The sequence below is a fragment of the Panulirus ornatus genome, chromosome 11 (assembly GCF_036320965.1).
Source record: "Panulirus ornatus isolate Po-2019 chromosome 11, ASM3632096v1, whole genome shotgun sequence".
Classification (NCBI taxonomy): Eukaryota; Metazoa; Arthropoda; class Malacostraca; order Decapoda; family Palinuridae; genus Panulirus; species Panulirus ornatus.
This window is the reverse complement of record NC_092234.1, coordinates 47,296,954-47,306,891: the sequence shown is the minus strand read 5'-3', so window position 1 is coordinate 47,306,891 and position 9,938 is coordinate 47,296,954.

Genomic DNA, 9,938 nt, shown 5'->3' with positions numbered 1-9,938 from the left:
GGCTGTTTAATCTTTCATGGATGAATTGGGACATGGTAGTGAAAAGAGATCACAGAAGATGAGGTCAGCCATGGGGTGGGTGTAGGGGCTAAGGTCCTGGGTGTAATGGGGATTAGATGGGTGTGTTTAATGGTATAGTAAAGCCGACGGTGTTGTGTGGATGCGAGGCGTTGGGGGGCAGCCTAGATCAAAAGAACGGAGGAGAGTGGATGTGTTGGAAATGGAATGCTCTATGTGGTGTGAGGTGGGTTCATCGAGTAAGGAAGGATAGGAATAAGAGAGATGTGTGGTAGAAAGGAAGGACTGGTTGAGAGAGCAGAAGAGGGTGTGATGAAATGGTTTGGCCACATGGAGAGAATGAGTGAGGAGAGGTTGACAGAGAGGATACATGTGTTAAGAGGTGGAGGGAACGAGGAGAATGGGGAAACCAAATTGGAGATGGAAAGGCAAAGACGCTTTGAGGGGTCGGGGGCTTAAGCATGGAGAAGGGTGTGAGGTGTGCACGAAACAGAGGAAATTGGAGTAATGTGGTATCCAGGGGGCGACGTGTTCTTAATGGACTAAACAAGGGTTTATATATTTAGTTATCCATTTGTATATGCGTGTGTGTGTGTGTGTGTGTGTGTGTGTGTGTGTGTGTGTGTGTGTGTGATATAGGTAGATCAGTAAAAAGATAGATACGCAGAGAGAGAGAGAGAGAGAGAGAGAGAGAGAGAGAGAGAGAGAGAGAGAGAGAGAGAGAGAGAGAGAGAGAGAGAGAGAGAGAGAGAGAAAGACCCCCTTAACACCCTCTACCTCCACACCCCCCCCCCACGTATAACACACCCCCCAGCGGAAAAATCCTGGGGCGGTCGAAGGGCGTCGTCTTCGTCAGGTGTGGCGCGCCCTTCCCGGGGAGTGCGAGGACACCGGGGATGAACGTCACCGAGGTCCCGGGCTTCAGTCACAGTGTCGGGGAGACGAGAGATCATCCAGCCTGTGACACACACACACACACACACACACACACACGAACAGGACAACAAGATATGAGGGTTGTGAGTGACTGTCACACTCATCGGCCTGATAACGAGTGTGAGGTGTGAGTGACGCCACAGACAGCGTTACGTCTGTGAGAGCAAGACACAGACTGTGTTACGTCGGTGGGAGCAAGCCACAGACTGTGTTACGTCGGTGAGAGCAAGCCACAGATTGTGCTACGTCTGTGAGAGCAAGACACAGACTGTGTTACGTCGGTGGGAGCAAGCCACAGATTGTGTTACGTCTGTGAGTGATGCCACCGACTGTTAAGTTCGTGAGGGCAAGTCACAGACTGTGTTACGTCTGTGAAAGCAAGTCACAGATTGTGTTACGTCTGTGAGATCAAGTCACAGACTGTGTTACGTCTGTGAGATCAAGTCACAGACAGTGTTACGTCTGTGAGGGGGGGAAAGCCACAGACGGTGACGCGTCTGTGGCAATAAACAGACAATACGAGGAGAAGCCCAGGCATTAAGGTATTCACAGACAGAGGAGTCTGGTAATCTCCAACATTTCCAATGGTCTTCCCTGAAAACCCCACACACAGTTCAGTCACCCCTTAAGGTTGGCTGTGCAGAGCGCGTTTTCTTTCCAACCCCTCCGGTGATTTTCAGACCATACAGGCAAACTTCAGGCCACACAGACGACAAACTTCAGGCCATACAGACAAACTTCAGGCCATAGAAACAAACTTCAGGCCTCATAGATAAACTTCAGACCATAGAAACAAACTTTCAGGCCACACAGACAAACTTCAGGCCACACAGACAAACTTCAGACCATACAAACAAATTCAGGCCACACAAACAAACTTCAGACCATGCAAACAAACTTCAGGCCACACAGACAAACTTCAGACCACAAAGACAGAACACAAACTAACCATTACCATTCACTTTGTACTAATTCGTGGAATACAGTAAAGAGGACGACTTCCAACAAAATCATACAAAGGCCATCATAACTACATCATAACTACGGCATAACTACATCATAACTACATCATAACTACGGCATAACTACATCATAACTACGGCATAACTACATCATAACTACATCATAACTACGGCATAACTACATCATAACTACATCATAACTACGGCATAACTACATCATAACTAAATCGTAACTACATCATAACTACATCATAACTACATCGTAACTACATCATAACTACATCATAACTACAGCATAACTACATCATAACTACATCATAACTACAGCATAACTACATCATAGCAAAATCTAATGAAAAGACTGGCCTGTTTTCGAGTGATTATGTAGTTAGGAGGCCAGTTAAACTACCACCACCAGATACACACAGTCCTTGACGCCATTAAAGATGGCAACACTGGTAATTGAGGAATCACGTGATCAAATATGGAGTAATGGACAAACTGGTGTATTGAATGATATTCCCGCACCCCCCCCCCCCAAATACTCCTCCAAATATTCCCCCCTCACGTCTTACATTTTCCAAGACATCGGCCGGGGAGGGAGAGAGAGAGAGAGAGAGAGAGAGAGAGAGAGAGAGAGAGAGAGAGAGAGAGAGAGAGAGAGAGAGAGAAGAAAAGGTTTCAACCAATTCAATCAATTTTTTTCTTTGTTATGATTCATCCTTTTTTTTGATCGCCGTTTCCCGCATCAGCGAGTTAGCGCCAGGAAACAGACGGAGAAAAACCCATCCACTCGTGTATATATATACACACACACACATGCAGATATACACGACCATACACGCACATACACATACATATACGTATCAAAATATACACATACACATACACGTACGCAGATATATATATATATATATATATATATATATATATATATATATATATATATATATATATATATATATACACACATAAACACATGTACATATTCCTACTTGCTTGCCTTCATTCATTCCTGTCGCTACCCCGCCCCCAACAGGAAACACCATCACTAACCCCCACCCCCCCCAACCCCGCTTCAGCGAGGTAGCGCCAGGAAAACAGACAACAAAGGCCACATTCGTTCACACTCAGTCTCTAGCTGTCATGTGTAATGCACTTAACTACTGATACATGTAGTCATCAAAACTGATTTTCCTTTTTTTTCCTGTGACACTTTTCTAAAATGGCCAACCATCCTACTTTTTTAATGTAAACTATTTTAAATGGCCAACCATCTTACTTTTTAACGTAAACTATTTTAAATGGCCAACCATCTTACTTTTTAACGTAAACTATTTTAAATGGCCAACCATCTTACTTTTTAATGTAAACTATTTTAAATGGCCAACCATCTTACTTTTTAACGTAAACTATTTTAAATGGCCCACCATCTTACTTTTTTAATGTAAACTATTTTAAATGGCCAACCACCTTACTTTTTAACGTAAACTATTTTAAATGGCCAACCATCTTACTTTTTAATGTAAATTATTTCAAATGTTGTGATACGAAATTGAAGAAGCAGCTCCAGAGTATAATACCCAAATGTACATACATCCTATGTAAATACCCACACAAATACACACACACACACACACACACACACACACACACACACACACACACACACACACACACACACACACACACACATATACAAACGCAATATAAGTTGGACGCAGTTCACACAGACATCCCAAGGCTGTACGGGTCGAACAAACATATTACTCCAGTAGATAACCTCCACACACACACACACACACACACACACACACACACACACGAGGTATGCACCTAGGTTGGGCCACGACGGTAAAAACACACAGACATTTCCCTCCAATACCTCCAAGGACATGGACGCTACACCAGCCGCCAGGGAAACTATCATATATATATATATATATATATATATATATATATATATATATATATATATATATATATATACATAGCGTGTAGTATACTCCCGGAAAGGATATGATTAGTGGGGGAGGGGGTGGTGATGAGGAGGAGGGGGTGCGTGCTGACGTCATGTGGTGAGGGGGAGGGGGAAGGGGAAGGGAAACACTCTCTGACGTCACTAGCCAGCCTGGGTAGTCCTGGGAACCGAACCCTGGTCTTCAGGTACATCCTGTCCTCCTCTTCCATCCCCTATACAACGTCGCAACCCCACGACCCCCCCCCCCCCCCAGTGTAAGGAGTCTCTCTCTCTCTCTCTCTCTCTCTCTCTCTCTCTCTCTCTCTCTCTCTCTCTCTCTCTCCCTTCCTTTCCCTTGGTCCTCTTCCATCCATAACCGAGTTATTGGGAGGGAAGGGAGAGGGAAGAGGGAGGGGGGAGACACATTTCTCCCCCCTCTCCCCCTTCCATATAATTGACCCGGGGGTGGGTGCTGGTGGTGGGGGGGGGGGGTAATCAACTGAGAGGTCACGCCAGGATGCAGGTCACACTACAGCATGTGGCTCTCTCTCTCTCTCTCTCTCTCTCTCTCTCTCTCTCTCTCTCTCTCTCTCTCTCTCTCTCTCTCTCTCCATGACTACAGGAGGCCCAGGTGACCCGCTCCATTTTGGAAGTTCCTCTTCTCCCAGCGCCCCGCCCTGACCGTTTCCTCATGTCGAGGACTGTGGTGATGGTGGCTGGTGGTGGTGGTGGCTGTGGTGGCTGTGAGGGCTGGTGGTGGTGGTGGTGATGATGGCTGGTGGTGGCTGTGGTGATGACCGTGGTGGTGGCCGTGGTGGCTGTGGTGGTGGTGGTGGCTGTGGTGGTGGTGGTAGAGGAGGAGGGCGTCTGACGTGGGCCATGGGACCCACCCAGACCTCAGGAGGTCTCAGACCCAGGGTCACATTCCTCCGAGGTAGTGGTGGTGGTGGCGGCGGCTGCTTCTGCTTCTGCTGCTGCTTCTGCTGCTGCTGGTGGTCCTCCTACTCCTCCTCCTCCTCCTTCTGCTACGCCTCCTACAGCCTATCACCCTCCCTCAGCCTCTTCGTCGCCTGGACGGAGGGTCTCCGTCAGGAGGAAGGAGGCGTCGGCGGGGTGCTGGGTGGTTGAGGAGGTTCCTGTGGTTGGGCCAGGGGGGCCGAGTGGGTGTCTGGGCGGCTATGATGTGGGAGGGGAGTCGAACTGGTGGTGGTGGAGGGGGCGCTGGCTGGCTGGGCGCCCCTCCAACGACACCACCACCTGGTGAGGTCGAGCCACTGTGAGCAGGACGGGTTCGATCCCCTTCCGTATGGACAGATTGGCTAGGTCTCCACCTCGTCGCCAGACACGGAGGGTCGTAAAGTCGTGCGTCGTACCGCTGTGCTTCTACAGGGGTCGTACCGCCGTTTTCAAGGGGTCGTACCGCCGTGCTTTTCAAGGGGTCGTAACACCGCTGCTTTGAAAGGGTCGTCCGTACCGCCGTGCTCACTGCCCAACACATTACCACTATCTTAAAACCAATCTATTCCCACACACTCAGGGCGTCTTAACAATTAGCCCCCAAAGTGTTAACTACACATGGAGACAGATCCTAACTGTCCCCATTGCAGTCTACATGAGTGTCAGTCTTAGGAGAGTGAGTGGGGGGGACTGGGGAGGGAGGGAGGGACTGGGGAGGGAGGGAGGGAGGGAGGGAGAGGGAGGGAGGGAGAGGGAGAGGGAGAGGGGAGGGGTGATTGGCACAGGAATCTAAAAGACTTCACCAATACCGCCCCGTTACCTTAACTCCCTCCCTTCCCTTCCCTCCCTCCCTCCCTCCTTAAAGAGCCAACTGTCGTCCCACGTAGCATTATTATGCTACCACGACCCAAGCATCGTTCCTCCTTCCTCCCCTTACCTTCCCTCCCTCCCCCCCTTTTTTCCCCTCTCTCACCTCCCACCCCCCACCCACCCCACACCCACCCTAGTCAAAAGTAACGTGTATACAAACACACACACACACATATATATATATATATATATATATATATATATATATATATATATATATATATATATATATATATATATATATATATTCGTCTGGCTTGGCTTAAAACGGTACACATTTTTTTTGGACGAACCAAACAAAAAAAATAAAAGAGAAAAACAAAAGACAATGTGTCTCTCTTACCTTTTTTTTTTTGTTGTTGTTGTTCGGAGGAATGTTGATGCAAACACACACACACACACACAAACACACACACACACACACACACACACACACACACACACATACAAATATCTAGGTGGGGTGCGAGATGGATCAACTGGATATTGATGAATATTCTTCACACTGACACACATACGCTCGCTCGCACACACACACAACACACACACACACACAACACACACACACACCACACCACACACACCACACACACACACACACACACACACACAACACACACACACACATCTCTTCCTTGAATGTCATCAGTCATTAAGCTTGCATTCCAAGCAAGGCAAGGCTTGGGGAGGGTAGGGGGGGGGGGGGGGGTGGGGGTGGGGAGGGTAGGGGGGTGGGGGTGGGGAGGGTAGGGGGGGGGGGGGGGGGGGGGGGGGGTGGGGGGGGGGGGGGGTGGGGGTGGGGAGGGTAGGGGGGTGGGGGTGGGGAGGGTAGGGGGGTGGGGGTGGGGAGGGTAGGGGGGTGGGGGTGGGGAGGGTAGGGGGGTGGGGGTGGGGAGGGTAGGGGGGTGGGGGTGGGGAGGGTAGGGGGGTGGGGGTGGGGAGGGTAGGGGGGTGGGGGTGGGGAGGGTAGGGGGGTGGGGGTGGGGAGGGTAGGGGGGTGGGGGTGGGGAGGGTAGGGGGGTGGGGGTGGGGAGGGTAGGGGGGTGGGGGTGGGGAGGGTAGGGGGGTGGGGGTGGGGAGGGTAGGGGGGTGGGGGTGGGGAGGGTAGGGGGGTGGGGGTGGGGAGGGTAGGGGGGTGGGGGTGGGGAGGGTAGGGGGGTGGGGGTGGGGAGGGTAGGGGGGTGGGGGTGGGGAGGGTAGGGGGGTGGGGGTGGGGAGGGTAGGGGGGTGGGGGTGGGGAGGGTAGGGGGGTGGGGGTGGGGAGGGTAGGGGGGTGGGGGTGGGGAGGGTAGGGGGGTGGGGGTGGGGAGGGTAGGGGGGTGGGGGTGGGGAGGGTAGGGGGGTGGGGGTGGGGAGGGTAGGGGGGTGGGGGTGGGGAGGGTAGGGGGGTGGGGGTGGGGAGGGTAGGGGGGTGGGGGTGGGGAGGGTAGGGGGGTGGGGGTGGGGAGGGTAGGGGGGTGGGGGTGGGGAGGGTAGGGGGGTGGGGGTGGGGAGGGTAGGGGGGTGGGGGTGGGGAGGGTAGGGGGGTGGGGGTGGGGAGGGTAGGGGGGTGGGGGTGGGGAGGGTAGGGGGGTGGGGGTGGGGAGGGTAGGGGGGTGGGGGTGGGGAGGGTAGGGGGGTGGGGGTGGGGAGGGTAGGGGGGTGGGGGTGGGGAGGGTAGGGGGGTGGGGGTGGGGAGGGTAGGGGGGTGGGGGTGGGGAGGGTAGGGGGGTGGGGGTGGGGAGGGTAGGGGGGTGGGGGTGGGGAGGGTAGGGGGGTGGGGGTGGGGAGGGTAGGGGGGTGGGGGTGGGGAGGGTAGGGGGGTGGGGGTGGGGAGGGTAGGGGGGTGGGGGTGGGGAGGGTAGGGGGGTGGGGGTGGGGAGGGTAGGGGGGTGGGGGTGGGGAGGGTAGGGGGGTGGGGGTGGGGAGGGTAGGGGGGTGGGGGTGGGGAGGGTAGGGGGGTGGGGGTGGGGAGGGTAGGGGGGTGGGGGTGGGGAGGGTAGGGGGGTGGGGGTGGGGAGGGTAGGGGGGTGGGGGTGGGGAGGGTAGGGGGGTGGGGGTGGGGAGGGTAGGGGGGTGGGGGTGGGGAGGGTAGGGGGGTGGGGGTGGGGAGGGTAGGGGGGTGGGGGTGGGGAGGGTAGGGGGGTGGGGGTGGGGAGGGTAGGGGGGTGGGGGTGGGGAGGGTAGGGGGGTGGGGGTGGGGAGGGTAGGGGGGTGGGGGTGGGGAGGGTAGGGGGGTGGGGGTGGGGAGGGTAGGGGGGTGGGGGTGGGGAGGGTAGGGGGGGGGGGGGAGGTGTGTGAGGTACCTAACCCCGTCTGGTAACCTGTGAGTGTGTTCTCCCCCACTGTGGGAGCGACCCGGAACGCTAACGACCACTCCTGTGTTTCCTCCTCACGACTGTGGGTAACTGGCGGGGAACCACCTCGTTGGACGTCGTGAGGGGAAAACCAAACTAATGGACACAGCGCACTCCTCCTCGTGTGTGTGTGTGTGCTTTAGGTAATTCATAGATGGAGCTCAAACGATTCATAAAAAAAACGAGATGGGGGTGACAGAAACGGTCAGCTATCTCAGGATTTCAGACGACCCTTGATAAGAACGGGGTCCGTGCCAGAGGTGTTGGGGAAAATAACAAAAAAAAATAAAAGAGAAAAACAAAAGACAATGTGTCTCTCTTACCTTTTTTTTTTTGTTGTTGTTGTTCGGAGGAATGTTGATGCAAACACACACACACACCACACCACCCTACCACACCTCACCACACCACAACACACACACACACAACACACACACACACAACACACCACACCTCACCACCCTACCACACCTCACCACCCTACCACACCTCACCACCCTACCACAACACACACACACACAATATATATATATATATATATTTATATATATGCCGTTGTCTGGGTGATGGTTAAGCCATACCTTCATCACAGGTGAATTACGACAGGTGAGTTACCACGGGGGGGGGTGGTGAGGTACCAACCCCGTCTGGTAACCTGTGAGTGTGTTCTCCCCCACTGTGGGAGCGACCCGGAACGCTAACGACCACTCCTGTGTTTCCTCCTCACGACTGTGGGTAACTGGCGGGGGGAACCACCTCGTTGGACGTCGTGAGGGGAAAACCAAACCTAATGGACACAGCGCACTCCTCCTCGTGTGTGTGTGTGTGTGTGTGTGTGTGTGTGTGCTTTAGGTAATTCATAGATGGAGCTCAAACGATTCATAAAAAAAACGAGATGGGGGTGACAGAAACGGTCAGCTAATCTCAGGATTTCAGACGACCCTTGATAAGAACGGGGTCCGGTGCCAGAGGTGTTGGGGAAAATAACAAAAAAAAAAAAAACAAGAGGAGGTTGGGAGTGCCACGGAGTGCCACAGCTTGGCCATGTACGGGAAAGAAACAAGACATCCTCACAGCCAATCAGCATCATCCCTGTGTGGCCACACAGTAGTTACGTGACGTAGTGGTTCCACCAGTGTTACGTGGACTGGATGATTGGTGGGTGAGTGGGGGCACACAAGCAGCCAGTCCTCGGGATACAGAAAACGGAATAATACCTACAAAAGAAGGGAATGAGGTCCCTCACTGGGAGGGTTTGGGGGTGTACAGGATACAGGTTTCAGAACCCATACCGACTGGGAGTGTGCTAACAGCTTGGAACGGGTTCGAATATACAAAACAAGGACACAGACGACAGACACAGACGCACACGTATAAGAAACAAGGACACAGACAACACACAGACGCACTGGTATACGAAACAAGGACACAGACAACACACAGACGCACTGGTATACGAAACAAGGACACAGACGAGACACAGACACACTGGTATACAAAACAAGGACACAGACGACACAAAGACACAGACACACTGGTATACAAAACAAGGACACAGACGAGACACAGACGCACAGGCATACAAAACAAAGACACAGAAGACAGACACAGACACACAGGTAATACAAAGCAAGGACACAGACGACAGACACAGACGCACACGTAATACAAAACAAGGACACAGACGACACAAAGACACAAATGATACAAAACAAGGACACAACACAAAGACTAAAAGAGAGAGAAAGTTACCGACACAGCCACACAGACATAAGAACAGAGGCACAAGAACACGATACAGACACACAACAGACTTACAGACACACACACAAGGACACAGTTACAGACAACAACAACAACAAAAACAGTAACCCATCGACACAGCCCTACACAGACAGA